This window comes from Rattus norvegicus, chromosome 20 (assembly GCF_036323735.1).
Source record: "Rattus norvegicus strain BN/NHsdMcwi chromosome 20, GRCr8, whole genome shotgun sequence".
Classification (NCBI taxonomy): domain Eukaryota; kingdom Metazoa; phylum Chordata; class Mammalia; order Rodentia; family Muridae; genus Rattus; species Rattus norvegicus.
In genome coordinates this window covers 20,919,473-20,935,117 of record NC_086038.1, presented here as the reverse complement: position 1 = coordinate 20,935,117, position 15,645 = coordinate 20,919,473, and positions in this window count along the sequence as shown.

The following is a 15,645-nucleotide window of genomic DNA, read 5'->3' as shown; positions in this document are numbered from 1 at the left end:
GATCTCTTCTCATTAAAACTGCTTTTCTGAGCTCCCGGATTTGTCTCCGGGAAAAAAATATGTCTTTTAAATCGAAAGCGAAGCTGGTGGAAGAATTAAATAAAATGTTATATCTGCGGCTTAATTAAATATAAGTGCTATAAATAGTGTGTCACTTTCCAGTGACAGGACTGTGTACGTGCCAAGCTTAATCATAGCTGGATTCCCAAGAACTGGATCTGGGTTTTTTCCTCCCCCCCTTCCCTTCTTGGCCCGACAGGGGTGCTCTCCCCGCCTGTGGAGGCTGTGGAAGTTTGTTTAAACTTCTGATTTGCAAACTGGAGGTCAGGTCCCTCCTTGGCACTCTTCAAAGCCCAGCATTTAATTAAGATGCAGATGTCTCTGCTGGCAGTCTAGCATCTTTCCTGTCAAGGGGAAGGCCCTTGGCTATCTCGGGAGGGACTTGGGCAAAAAAAGGACCCCTCCGTGGGGTTCTCCATCTTTGTGAGGAGACCGTACTGATGATGATGTATGAGACAGCCTTGCCTTTTGGAGACTAAAGGGGACATGACAGGGGGATAATATGAGAGAATAACCCTGTCTCCCTAATGGAGACTGATGGCCTTCGCCTGTCTTCCTGGCATTGTTGCGGCTGTGGTTGAGCTGCCTTCTCCAGAGAAATGTCACAGGATGGCAGGTTCAGTATGCCAGACACTCTACCCTCCATGGTAGTCTTGCACCATGGTGGGGTGATGGGAGAAACACATGGAGGGGTCATGTGGGCCTCCCGGGGGAGCCCTAGCAGCCCCCCACCTTGGCATTGACATGCAGGTGTCAGTATGTCAGCAATGACAGTCCTCACTTGATTGGCTTTTGTCCCCCCTCCCCCGCCACGCACACACTCTCCATCCCCCAAATAAGTAGGTTAAACCGAAAGTCTGAAACTCACTGATAAAAAAAAAATCCTCAATCCTCAGGAGGAGCCCCTGCTCCCCCCTCAGGTCCCTTCTGGGCCCCAGGAAAGAAGACTAGAGGAGCGATGTCATCTCTGAGAGCCGTTTTAGTCATTTCACTGCACTGTGGTTACCACATGTTTGGGGAAGACAATTGATTTCACAGATCTGTGTGGGAGGCTGAGGATTTGGCTCTGAAGAAGCTTTCCCCGGAGCACAGGCTCCCTAATTGACACACAGCAAAGTCACTCTTCAAGGAAAAAAAAATTCTCTCGGAGCTAATTTCTTTTTCAACTTAATTTTAATTTTTGAACTCAATTGTATTTTTTTTTAAAGGAGAGACAGTTTTCCTTTTTACCCGTTACACCTCCCCCTCCCAAACCCCTTCCCAGGATCTCCACATAGGTGAGACAGACCGAATATTATCACAATTTCCGCTTCAACGCAATTTTTGAGGCTACCAGAGAGTGCAAGACTCGGGGGTCTCGTGGCAAGGAACCCTCTACCTGGAAGGAATCTGAATTTATTTTTGTTTCTACTTTGGTTTGCCCCTACATCTAAACCGGGTGTGTCTCTTCTGAGCCAGGTCTAGCAATGTAGGGGGAGAAGGAGGGGATTATGGGTAGATGAGTACTGATGACTTTGCAAGTCTGCCTACCTCGGGGTTGGTTACTGTTACACTTCCTTCTAGATGCTTCCAGATGTCAGCTTGGATGGCTGCGTTCTCCTGAAAGGAATTAGTTCCGATTCTAAATAAATAATAGGCCAAGCCGGGAAAAGAATGAAAGAAAAGAGAAAGAAAAGCCCCAATTGCTAGGTCTGTGGGTGGTGGTGGGCGCTTGCCGCTGGTTTAGAAGTTTAAATGCAGATCCTCCACATTTGCTCTATTTAAAATGGCGAGGTAGCTTTTCACGCCCTCTGAAAAGTTAATAGCCCACCTTAAATGAGATGGTAGCCTGAAGTGGAGCAGTGTTTTTTTTTCCCTAATTATACTCCCTGTGGGAGGAGTACATGTGCTTTAGAGAATTTATGAAGATAAGGCTGCCTACCCCCACCCCCAAACAGCTCCCAGGATGACCAGCGAAGGATCAACATTTGATTGGCATGAGAGTCAACCTGGTGTGAAATAGATGGGAGAGGGAGGGGCTTATGTACTCGCCCCAACACTCAAGGCAAACAGAGCACCGCTGAGAGCATCTTCCTTCAACCCTTTGTCTTTTCCTTTGTTGGGTCCTTTCCCCGGGTCAGGGCAATCAAGTCTGAGTTCAGCTTGGACTAGGTGCACGAGGGAGGAGGCCACTTCTCACTTCCATGGTTTTGCCTTCGAGTTTTCCGGAGTAGCATGCATGCGGAATTGGTCAAAACCACAGGCAGGCCCTGTAGTCAGTGTGGACACTGGGTGATTGAGCGAAGTTAGGGAAAGGAAGGAAGTACCAGAGAAGGAAGGCTTGTGTGGGTGGGAGGCCGTTCCAAACTCAGAAGATGACAGGGAAACTGCTGTGGGTCTCACGCTGAGGCTCCTGGGGCGAGGCGTCTAATCTCAGCTCTGCTGTCTCTGACCTTGCGTGGGACCTTGGCTGGGATCAAAACTCTCGGCATCACCAAACACCCCTCCTCCCAAATGGAAACTCTTATTGTATCGGTTGCCAAGGAGGAGTAGTATTTCAAACGCTCAAGCATTGCAGTCAAGAAACAAAAAAAAAAAATCCAGTGAGGCCCAGGGGAAGGAAGGAAAATGGGGTCTTGGAGAGAAGAGGAAATGACACGTTTCACGAAATTAGAGGTTTTTTAGGGTTGCTTTGGGCACAGTTGTGAGAGGAAGTGCTGGTTATTAAGAGAAACAATCGCTAATCTAATCTCTACCAGAGATGTAGCAAGTCCAAGCACACATTTAAAAAAATTTTTTTTTTCTGGATTTTGGATTTTCAACTAGATGCTCTCATGTGAGCTTAACTCAGGGAAGGAAATATTTTGAGGAAGAACTGCTTTTACTCCTGGTCCACATCGTGTAGCTGAAGGAAGGCTATAAAGTTGAACAGTAGAGAGCCACCTCGATTTTTAGACATTTCCTTAACAGTAACTGTCCTTGTGCTAAGACCTCCTCTAAAGGTCCCCCTGTGCTCCCATTCAGGGCATGCTCTGACAGCCTGCAGGCTCACGACCATCTGAACTCCTCACAGTGGGTGGCAACGCCTGGTTACTTCTGTGTTCTATACTAGTCTGCCATCTCGAAGACTGAAAAATACTTAAATGTTCCTTAAGAGGCCCATATTGACCATAGATGGGAGAGGGAGAATAAGGAGCTTCCTAGTGACAAATTACTATAGCGTGTGTGATGGTTTGTGTTCGCTTGGCCCAGAGAGTGACACTATTAGAAGGTGTGGTCCTGTTGGAATAGGTGTGGCCTTGTTGGAATAGGCATGGCCTTGTTGGAGTAGCTGTGTCACTGTGAGTGTGGGCTTTAAGACCCTCATCCTGACTGGAAGCCTGTATTCTACTAGCAGCCTTCAGATGAAGATGTAGAACTCAGCTCCTCCTGCACCATGCCTGCCTGGATGCTGCCATGATCCCACCTTGATGATAATGGACTGAACCTCTGAACCTGTAAGCCAGCCCCAATGAAATATTGTCCTTTATAAGAGTTGCATTGGTCAAGGTGTCTGTTCACAGCAGAAAAATCCTAAGACAGCATGTGACAGATGACCATGAAGCACACCTAATAGAAGAATCAGTGACTGAAGCATTTGCTACACAAGTGGGAGGAGTTGGGCTCCAGTCCTCACATGAAGCCAGTATAGTAGCCTGTGTCTGCCATCCCAATACCCCTATGGTAAGAAGGGAGGTAGTGATGGGAGATTCCCAGAAGCCCAATGGTCAGTTAGCCTGTTACACACCTTTGCCAACTTTAAACATGGTAGGAAGCAAGAGCCCACACTCTAGGTCCTGTATGTCATGAGCAATTCATAACACAGGGTCTGCTTCTTCTAGGCTGGTAAGAGGATCTCACTCAAGTGGGTTAAGATTGAGCTTGGGTAACTAATCAAGGGAGAGGCATTGTATCTCCTCCCTGGTATTTCCTTCATTGTGTTCTATTTGTGTACCTCTTGGGCTCCTTGAAGGGGATGGGAGTTATGGGTGGTCTTGTCAGGGTGGGCCGATTTCAGTTTTTGAAACTACTATTCTAACTTTCACCCCCATGAGTCCCTTCATTGTTGGTGTTTTTTTTTTCCTTGTAGGCCTATGGGAGAGTGTTTAATTGTCTCCCACCACTCCTAGCACTTGTTGTAATGTTGTGGTTGCTGGCTCAGAAAATGTGGTATTTCTTCATTCATGTGCTATAAAAAGATCATCCTATCAGTCACTGAGCTGGCGGTTTTGACCCCCCGACCTCCCTCTCTCTACTCTCCTGGTGACTCGGGACTCTGAAACCTGCTTTCCTCTTTGTTAGCTAACATCATGTCAGGTCCTCCTTGGCCATTCATGTCAGCATTGCCCCAGTCATGGCCCCTCTGCCTCAGTGTTGGTAGCTGGTTTGAGAATGGCTTCTCCTGGTGTTTCCAGATCCAACCTCTCTCAGCTCGTCTGAAAGCAGCATTAACTGAGCCTGTCTCCTGTATAGCTTGAACCCTGTCCATGGGGCCCACCATTAAACCAGAAGTTCTGATGACTTCCTTCCTTTTTTCCTTCCTTTCTTCTTCGTTCCCTCCTTTTTCTCTCCCTCCCTCCCTTTCTCTCCCTTTCTTCTTCTTTCCTCCCTCCCTCCTTTCTTGCCCTCCTCTCCCTTCCTCCCTTCCTTTGTCTCTCCCTCACCTTCTTCTCTCTCCCTCCTACCTTAGTTGTTGTTTTTCTCCTCCTCCTCCCTCCTCTTTCCCTCCCTCTGTTCCTTCCTTCTTTCCTTTACTAGGTGTTAACTCTATATACATGTACATGTGGTGTGCACTCATGTATGCATGTTCAAATATGTGTAGTTCCACATGCACATGTATGCCCTTGGAGGTCTGCGGTTGACATTGGGTGTCTTCCTCAATTGCTTTCCACCTTATATATTAGGGCATGGTCTCCCCTGGAGTTTGATGTTTTTCTCTGGGTCCAGCCAGCAGCTTGCTCTGAGGATTCTCTTCTCTAGGATTCCTCACACTAACAGGGAATCTAAACTGTTAGATTCTCCCTATGGAAATGTTTTATATTTCTTACTTGACTTGTTTAAACATTTTCACTGCATCATAGGATGGATATTGGTACTAAGATCCCCGAAATACCAAAATCTGCAGTGGCCAGCTTATATAAAATACGCAGTATTTACATACAACTCACTTCCTCCCCTATGATTTAAAAATATTTTTATTATCTTTAAATTGTGTGTCTATGCCTGTGTGTGTCTGTGTGGGATATGTGCATGAGTACAAGTATCCGTGGAATCCAGGAAAAGATGTTGGATCCCCTGGAATTGGGGCAACAGGAGGCTGTGAGTTCTAGGATCTGAACTTTGTTCTTCTACAAGAGGAGAAAATCTTTTCAGTTGCTGAACCATCTCTCCAGCCCTTTAAGTATTTCTGATTGTGGTTTGTTGAACCACAGGTGGAAAGCCCACAGATACACGGAAGGAAACTGAATTCTAATTTTTATCCAATGTGTCAAGACACTGAAAGGTCTCAGAAACTCTGGGTGGAGCCTTGTGCACTGTTGTCCCAAGACTTGGCAAAAGATAAGGTCTTGCCTTCTTGTTTCCAACATAGGAACACTGGGCCAATAGTTAGACTTCCCCAGTAGGCTCAAGTCAGCCTAGCAAAGTTGGAGTAAATATAATTAGAATCAAAGAATGATTCATACTCTTACTCCTCAAATTACAGTGAATCATGAGTAATGAAACTCCAGACCCCAAGAAGTCCAAATTTGGAAATAAGACAGCTCTTGGTGGAAGCTTTAGAGTACACCCATGTTCCCATTTCACAGATGATGACTCGGGGACTCATTGCCATTCAAGGACCTTTCCCTTATAGAATCCTTAGAGTGGTGGGTGTCCTTGTGCCTTTGCCTTTGGCTGACTTTTTATTCCCTACATGTTCTAGCTTTTAAAAATTGCATCCACATCCAAGTTCAAGATATTTTGAGTCCCTGAAAGGTAACTCCATCTTTCCCTCTCTCTGAAATTGGGCCTGCCAATTTCCCTACAAAGTGATTTTCCCATCTGCCCCCATTGGCTTGTTTGCTCTAGATTCTGAGCTTGGTGAGGCCTTCTTCTTATCTAGACTCTGAAAAGATCAGAGTCAGCACAGGACACACCAAGACCAAGTTCTCAGCACAAAGGGAATTTATTTTCCAGTGGGACAAAGGCAGGGAGTACCACACAAACGAGGAGGGAAACGTTGGGCAAGGGAGATGGCAAATGGAAATTTATATGGAAAAAGAGGGAGGAGCCCATGTTAGGATGAGGTGTTTAATCCTGATTGAACAGGCTAATTACGGCAGTCAATAGAGGGTTTTTGATTGCTGGACTTCAATCCTTTGGGAGCTGGACTTGGTGCTCAGCCTCAGGAGGAAGAAGTGGCCAAATGAGGCAACAGATCTTGGTGGATAGCTTTGAGAATGTGATCTAGTGGGATTTAGCAAGAGTGGGAAGGGTACAAGGCAAAACTTGTGGATGCCATGTTTGCCGTTCTCTGCCACAGGCTTTCACTTTCTAATGCCATTACCTATGAGGATCACTATTCCCCAACAGATGTACCTAAAATATAACAGACATGACTTCTGCTCGCATCAAAAACCCTTTGGGGGCTCCTTATGAGCACCCTTCAACTGGGAGGATCAAAGCTCATTCAAAATTCAACCTCAGTCTGGGATCCCAGCCTTACACCCTTCACCTCAATCACCCTTCTGAAGTGTTTGTCAAGATTCTACGCAGCAACTACTTCCCATCTTAAACACTAACTTACAACTTAGCTCACATAAATGGCTAAGGTTACATATTTCACTTCTGCCCTGTGTGAATTCCTCCTATACTTTCTCTTGAAAACAACATTTTATTTATGATTTTTATTTTACGTGTAGGGTGTTTGTCTACATGTATGTCTTTGTACAAAGAACAAATGTCCATGGAGGCCCCAAGGGGGCATTGGCTCCCCTGGAACTATAGTTTAGACCATTGTGGTTTGCTATGTGTTCAGTGGGAATCAAACCCATGTCCTCTGAAAGGGCAAGGAGTGCTCTTAAGAGTTGAGCCATTGCTCTAGGCTCTTTTATACTTTGTTATCTCTCCCTGGAATGGGAGGCATATTACTGAAAGGGAACAACGCTCAGTAAGATTCCCAAGGTCTGAGCTTATGAAGTACTTTCTGTAATAAGTGATCCATTTCATTCACAGTCCATGTTTCCACATCACATGTTCTTTAGCACCATATGCAATTGACTTTGTCATTGATTCTCTATGAAAGTTACGGCTTGTTGCACATGAGGAACGTCAAAGAGCACTGTGGTGCTTTGAATATGCTTGACCCAAGGAGTGACACTATTATGGGGTGTGGCCTTTTGGAGTGGGTGTGGCCTTGTTGGAAGAAGCATGTCACTGTGGGTGTGGGCTTTAAGATCCTAGCTGCCTTCAGATGAAGACGTAGAACTCTCAGCTCCTCCTGCACCATGCCTGCCTAGATGCTGGCATGCTCTTGCCTTGATGATAATGGGCTGAACCTCTGAACCTGTAAGCCAGCCCTAATAAAATGTTGTTGTTACAAGAGTTGTCTTGGTCACGGTGTCTGTCCACAGCAGTAAAATCCTAAGACAAGCACGCTGCTTCTTGGATGCAACTTTCCCCTTTCTGTTGTGAGTGAGGTGATCTTCACTTGGCAGCATCTCCTGAAGCCTTTGCACTAAGAACTCAGATATTTGAACCCAGCACACTTCAATTTCGAAAGAAACTGGAGGATTCTCATCACGCAATGTACCTTTTAACACGTCTTTGAGGAATTCCTTGTCTAAGCCTGACGCTTTGCTTATGGACATACTAAAAATATTTTTTTAAACATTTATTCATTCTCTCTGTGCATGCAGGGTGGGTGGGCTCTATGCTCACGTGTCACGTCATGTGTGGAAGTCCGAGAGAACCATGTGGATTCTAGGGATCAAACTCAGACCACCAACCTTGGTGGCAAGCACTTTTACCCACTAAGTCATCTCACTGGCTCCATTGGCGTATTTTTAAATCATGATTTGATTGATGCACAGCAAGGGACTCATGTCTACTCAGGACAATGGAAGCTGCTGGGACTGGTGTCGGTGTTCTCCAAAGGTTGCTCAAAAGACAAGGAACAAAAACCCAGAAGCATGGACTCAAGGTCGTGTACGTGTTAGAACCCTGGGGTTGGGAGGGACACAGCTCTCTCAGAAATAGTAATAGGAGGGAAACCCTTGGTGATGCCATGGAGATGACTTTGAAGATTATACTCAGGATCCTACAGAGGGGAGCACTGTTGACAAACACATCCAGTTATGTTTTGCTCAGTCCAGAGCTTCAAGATTTTTTTGGGAACGACTTCCAGATACGCTGTTGCTTTCCAGGAACCAGTCAGTCCCCTTATGCAGCCTACTGTCAGGCAGCCACTCCGGATTCCTACGAGGGACCCAGAAAACAGAGGTTCTGTCCAAGATGGAGAGGATGAGGGAGGAAGTTTGGAGAAGAGGCTAGGCCAACTGGGAAGCTCTTCTAACCGGTAGGGGAGGTATAGTGAAAGGAAAGTCGTGTGCCTCTCCTCTTCCTGAGCATCTCATCCATAGGCTACTTCTGTGGCTGTTCCGATGAGATATACCAACCTTGGCCATGGAGACCCCACAAATGGCTTGTCCCTGGTGAAGACTGAGCCTTGGAAATTCCTAGTACTGATCTTGAAGATCCCATTGTTTCCTCTCTGTGCTGTCTTCAGGCAGAGTTGTTCTGGGATCACAGAATAGAGCAAGGTTAAGTGGCCCAACAGAACTGGAACTTTTTTTAATGTGTACCGTATTCAGCATCCTGACTGGCTCTTTTCCACTGGACTAAGTAGACAAAGAAAAGTGGATCTGCCCTGATAACTATTTAACCTTACTCTTGAGGAAAACAGGGTCACTGACTTGCCAGTCAATACTGGGAAGAGGGCAAGCGCTTGAAAGGGACCATATGTCTTTCTGTGCAGATCCCATGTAGCAGGGTACACAGAGGGTGTAAAAAAATAGGGTAGAGACAAGATCAAAGATTCAGCAGTTAAGTTACTGCTCTTACAGAAGATGCAAGGAATTTTCCCACCACTGGAAGTCCAGCCCCAGAGAATCCCATGCCTTCTTCTGGACACCATGGGAAGCGGACTCGTGTACACAGACACACATGCAGATGCACACATCGCTACAATATTAAAATTAGAGTTTAAAAATCCAAATGTAGGGCAAGAGTATACTCCACCACCCACACAGAGTCACCTCTGAGTGAAAAGGGCATGGTTAATTGTTTGGGCAGCAGACAAGATCGGGACTGCTCCAGATGAGCTTGGAATCCCCCTATTGAAAGCACCTTAGTTTCAACTGAACAGGCGACAGTTTCCTAAGCACTTCTCAATAGGCACTGCCGCCTTCCAACCCAAGACAGATGCATCAACAGTCATGGCGAACCAGAGCTGACAACGCAGAAGAGCAGGAGCAGGTACAGAGTCCACAGGAGGTCAAGGTGACTTTAGAGAGGACACTGGGAATCATGGGGAAAAACTTTAATGCAGGGAATTTAGAAAGACAAGTGTCTCAGAAGCATGCAACCAGCAGAGCCAGTAGCAAGTGACACATCACAGATACTTTAGCATATGTGCCACAGGTGAGGGGTTGCAAAGTGACCTCCGGGCACAGCTACACAGGAGGAGGGGGAGGAGGAGGAGGAGTGTTAGAGAAAAGGGACTACATGGATACAACTGTTGTACAAACTTGCTAAGAGCAGGGTTTTGCAAACTGGCCTTTGGATCAAATCTAGTCTGTTGTCTTTGCAAATAATACTTTTCTTAAACACAAACAGGATACATTTATCACCTATCATCTGTGGCTACCTTATATCACAGGAGCCGAGTGGCTGCGTCAGAGGCTACAAGGCTAACAGGGCTCGAACTGTCCTCCATTTACAGAGAAAGTTGGAACTGCCTTGGCTGAGAGTCCTAGTGGAGTCATCAGAGGAAAACACCAGAAGAGACGGCTTAGGAAGGAGGGGCTAAGAAAGGAGGGGTTAAGAAAGGAAGGGCTTATTTTGTTTCACAGTTTGAGGGTATACTGTGGTGGGGAGGGTGTGGTGGAGAGAGTTGTTCCAACTGTGGTGGCAGAAGTAAGAGGCAGCTCGACATATTTCGTTTGTGGTCCGGGAACATAAAGATTTGAATGCTGTCCTTCGTCTTGTTTTCTCATTTGTCCTTTTATTCAGCTCAGAACCCCACCCCACAGCATGGTGCCATCCACATTCAGAGTGGGCCTTCTCTCCTCAGGTTCAACCTCTCTGGCAACAGCTTCACTCATCCCCTGAGGTGTGTCTCCTGGGTGACTCCAAATCCCATCCCTCAGGGAACAATAACCAACACATCAGTAATATAACCATGACTCGGCACTAGTAATGGTTTAGTGGGTTAAGTGGAAGAGGGGAGAATGCTTGGGGGAGGAAGGGGCGGGGCTGCTGCTGTGACTGATAGCTTTGCACACAACCAACCTTTATCGAGTGACCCGTTCATATTCTGCTAGTCTAAGACTGCACAGATGAGGGAAGATACGAGCCACTCATCACGGTGTTCCAAAGCAGACATGAAAAGGTCAGGACCTGGATCAAGGCAGGCGAAATGAGGGGTATATAGGGAGATATGGGCCAGCATGGTGGTTAGACATGAAACTGCAGATGAACCAGTCCAGGTTGGAGACCACGTGGTGGAGGGTATCCTTCCTTGAGATGTAAGGAACTAAGGAAAAGCAGTTTCATTTGCCTCAGCTCCTCTCTGAGCCCACCGCCTTGCTTCATTAGATACAATTCTTAGGAACTTTCTAGAGAAATAACAATTTTAATTCAAGCTGCTTTTTCCCTCTGAGACCTAATTTTAAGAGTTTGCTTTGAATGTGTTACATCTTAGCTCTCGGTCACTTAAAAAAAAAAAAAAAGAACTAAGCCCTTAATGGTGGCATCACTGCCTCCCTGAGATGGTGGTTAGGATGCTGCCCTCCCTGTGAGGCGTTCAGCACTCATGTACAGGACATGATATCTGAGGCTGAATTACTGAGGAGTTTGGAGAAAAGGCATGGGCCATTCGAGGGCTCCAGTGAAAGGTTATTCCGTCAAGGTGGTATGCATGAATGTAAGTGAATGGGAGGAATGGGGCATGGGATCTAGGAATTGGCAACAGTAACCCTGTCTCCTCTTCTGCGATTGAGAGAGGATGGTGTTACCAAACCCTTGCTGAACCACATCCCTGAAAACAGCCGGTGCCTGGAAGTTGGGCTTCCTTTGGGGAATCTCAACCACTACTGAAATCACAGTCAGATGCCGTAATGGTGAGTGGGGAGGCACAGGGAATAAATTCTCCTGTTCTTACTCCCATTTCTGACCTGATGGAGTCTCCCATTCAATGACCCCAATCAAAAGAACCTGAGCAGGAAATTCAGGTCATGCAGTACGTGGAGGCCATTTCTCCAGTGCTCAGGGCTTAGGAACATCAGAGCCTCTCTCTGATTCGCGTTTGCTTCTACAAAATGTATGTCAACTTACACCAGCACTACTGACCTCCTACTTGCAAACCGGAGGAATTGGAGCTGTCATTCTTCAGCTAAGTGTTTATGGTACATTCCTATAAATAGTTGGGGATCTAGTGCTCTGCAAGAGGTGACCCATCCAGGGCTCAAGGCTCTCGTGTGCAGTCCCATAACATGGGACAGCATCCTTGTCCATGAAGTTGTTTGAGCACTCCAGTCAAGGAAATAACTGGGTATGGAATCTTGGAGCAAGGGAAGTCCACAACATATACCAAAGAATAAACACTATAAAAGGACCAGAAAAATAGTGCAAATTTTCCTACATTTTCTTTAAAAGTGTTGGAATGGTACAGGAATATGTTTTTGTTTTTGTCCTGAGTGTGGGATGTGGGGTTGCTTTAGATTATCCACAGCAGGTGACTGTGATTTGCCTCATGCTCTGGTGAGGGTGTGATTTTGCCAGCTGCATATAGTGTCTGCTGGTTTGTGACATTTGGAACTCTGGGGACTCTTGTGTATAAAAATGCTTGAACCCTGATAGAAGGGGATGATCAGGTGGCTTGTCGCTGTTGCTGCAGTTAGTTGCTGGGTTTTCCAGTAGTCATGTGCAAAAAGATCAGAAGAAATTGGATATCTTGTCAGTAAAGATCAAAGTTGCCCCGAGGACCTGAACGCCCTTTATCAGCAGGAAGTAGTCTAATGAGATTGACGTCCCTTTTCCTCCCTAAGCTTCTTTCTTTCCTACCTAGTGTTGGGGGTTGAAAGGGTGGTAGGAAAAAGAACTGAATAAAGGAGCCAAAAATAAAGTTACAGCGAAGTTGAGAGGAAATGAGATAGAGGATCCTGGGATAGTTAGGTGTATGTGGGGGACACAGATATGAATGATCAAGATACATTGTATCCATGTATGAAACTTTCTAAAATAAATAAAAACAAAGACTTTTTAAAAGGAAAAGAAAAAAATTCATTTATTCACTTACTTCCTGTTTGAGAATGAGCACAAGCATCCCAAAGCACACCTGGGGAGCTCGGAGAACAACTTTCAGTTCCCTCTTACTACTATGTGGATCCTAGGGATTGAACTTAGGTCACCAGGCTTGTTGGCAAGCACCTTTCCCTCTGAGCCATCTTGCTAGTGTGTGTGTGTGTGTGTGTGTGTGTGTGTGTGTGTGTATAAATATTTATATTTTATAAATATTAAATATATATATTTAAAGACAGGGTTTCTCTGTGTAGCCAAAGCTGTCCTAGAACTTACTCTAGCTTTCCTAGAACTGTAGACCAGGCTGGCCTTGAATTCAGAGATCCTCCTGCCTCTGCCTCCCAAGTGTTGTGGGATTAAAGGCTTGTGCCAGCCTGCCCAAATCACAGATTACATTTTAAGAGACAGAAAAAAATACCTTTCTACAATGGCAGGTGTACACTCTGCCAGCATTCAAGCACACCTGTTGACCACAGCTCCTGGTCCCAGGTGACAGGAAGCATACATATTCTCCTGAGATCTGGTGTCCTGTGGCATTTGCAGACAGGCTATTGGATGGATGCAAACTCCATGTGACTTTGAGGACTTAGTCAACCCCTCAGACTCATATTCCCAATCTTCAAAGCTGTTATGATGGTTAAACATGAATGTCTACTGGTCAGACTTTAGGATCAACATGGAGTCTCACTTCTTGCTGTGTCTGTGAGGCTGTTTCCAGAAAGGTCTAAGCGAAAAAGAAAGACCCTTCCTATACGTCAATGAGTCAATGATGGCCATTCATGGAGAATAGTTCTAGACTGACTGACCAGGAGAAACTAGGGTGAGTACCAGCATTCAGCTCTCTGCTTCCGGGCTGCAGGCGTAATATAACCAGTCAACTCAAGTTCAGCCATCATGGCTTCTCCCAAGGGACAGGTCTCCCTCTGAAGCTAAACCCGAAAAAGCCTTCCCTCCCTTAATTTGCTTAATTAGGTTAAAGTAACAAGGAAAACAACAGTTGCAACAGTGTTACTTCCTGTCTGGGGCTATACAGATTGTTGGCTGCTTAGACAATGCCTAGCACCTACTGACCTTGATATGAAGACCAGATAATGTATTTTCCCCCACATTTCTCGCCCACTTTGCTGTGATATTGAAGAACAGCTAGCATTTAAGGGCTACCAGGCAGAAAAGAATTTCTGCCGCTCTCCTCTTGTTTCTGAAATGATTAGCCAGGTCTTTCTTGAAACCGATGTAAGATGTTCAGATGCATTTTCCTGTTGAACCTCTGACAAAGGTACCCTTGTTGGGTGGAACACTGTTGTGGGGGCAGTCTTTGTTCTCCGGCTCACTTTGGTGGCCTGAGCTGTTGAGATCTGACCAAATGTTCTCCCAGAACCAGTTTGTCCCAGGGAGGAGGAGCTAATTGTACAGTCCAGGCTTCTGAGCAAGTTACAGGCTCTAAAGCTCAACCAGCTGTTTCTTAGAAGGCCCCCAGACAGAGCTGGGAACCCAGCCTGCAAGATGCTAGGTATTCTGCAACTACTGTGCATGCATTTGCAGCAGGCTGAGAGCTGTGGTTATAGCCACCTGAGCTTTTCTGCCCCTGGAAGATCATACACCCACAAGGGGAATGCCTCAGGGTTGATTTTTTTAAAAAGTGGAGAGAGAGAAAGAGGAAAAAAAAAGGCCAGTCACAGTCACACAACACTGACTGTACATTTACAGAATTTCCATACGTTGAAGGTCAGCCTTAAGATAGTTTGCAAAGCCTTCTAGTCACTGGAAAGTTCAAACATACATGAGCACGTATGGGGCAATGCTTGCCAATGAATGTGTGTGCAGTTTCTATGTGGAGCAAGACAGAGTGTCGAGCAGGTTAACAGAAGAAACCACAGAACTGACTCAGCCCGGCTCAGCCCCGGCCCATTTTCCTGATGAGAAAAATCAGTTCAGAATGTTGAAGTGTCATGACCAAAACCCATCAGCCACAAAGTGCCAACGCACGCTTTGGAAACAGAACTTTCCTGGGTTCGAGTCTGCAGCCTTTCCCTTGCTCCAGCTTGCAGAGTTCTTTCCACTTCACAGAGGGTACAGGATTAGAGCTGAAAGTGACTACAGAACTCATCATTTCTCTCAGGCATAAAATCGCAAGATCGGTGGCAACATTCAAAAAAACAATTATCTTCCACTCGCAACCCCCCCACCCCATCCAGTGCTTTTCCTGGCAGACACATTTCTTGTTTCTTCTATTTATTTTGGTTAACAGATTTATATATGAATGAACAATATGTCGGAGATGTAGGTTCCAATTCTTGGTTCTGCTGTTTCTCGGCTGTGTGGACAAGCTTCGTAACTTTGTGGGTCTCACCGTATCATCTCAGAAATGCCAAAGGTGTCCTGAAATGAAGACAATGAAACCAAGTTGATGTGAGTCCCAAGGCATGAGGTACAGGGCTTGAGATTGAAGGCTGCATGTGCCCAGACATCGTTTCAATCATGGCTAGCTGTGAAATCTCAAGTAAGCTACCAACGTCTCTGTGCCTCAGTTACTCACTTGGCCGCTGTCTTCGTTAGGTTGCTATTGCTATGACAAAACATCATGACCAAAGCAATTTCTTCATCATAGCCCATCATTCAAGGAAGTCAGGGCAGGAACTTAAGCCAGGTAGGAACCTGGAGGCAGGAGCTGATGCAGAGGCCATGGAGGGGTGAAGCTTACTGGCTTGTTCCACATGGCTTGCTCAACCTGCTTTCTTATAGAACCCAGGACCACCAACCCGGGGATGGCACCACCCACAATGGGCTGGGTCCTCCCTCATTAATTAATTAAGAAATTATTAATTAATTAATTAAGAAAATGCTCTACAGGTTTGCTGACAGCCCAGCCTTGTAAAGATATTTTCTCAGTCAAGGTTTCCTCCTCTCAGATTATTACAGTTCATGTCAAGTTTACATAAATGTAGCGAGCACAGGCATTGTGAGTGATCATGTTACCTCTCCCATTATGGTTGTGTTTGATTTGAA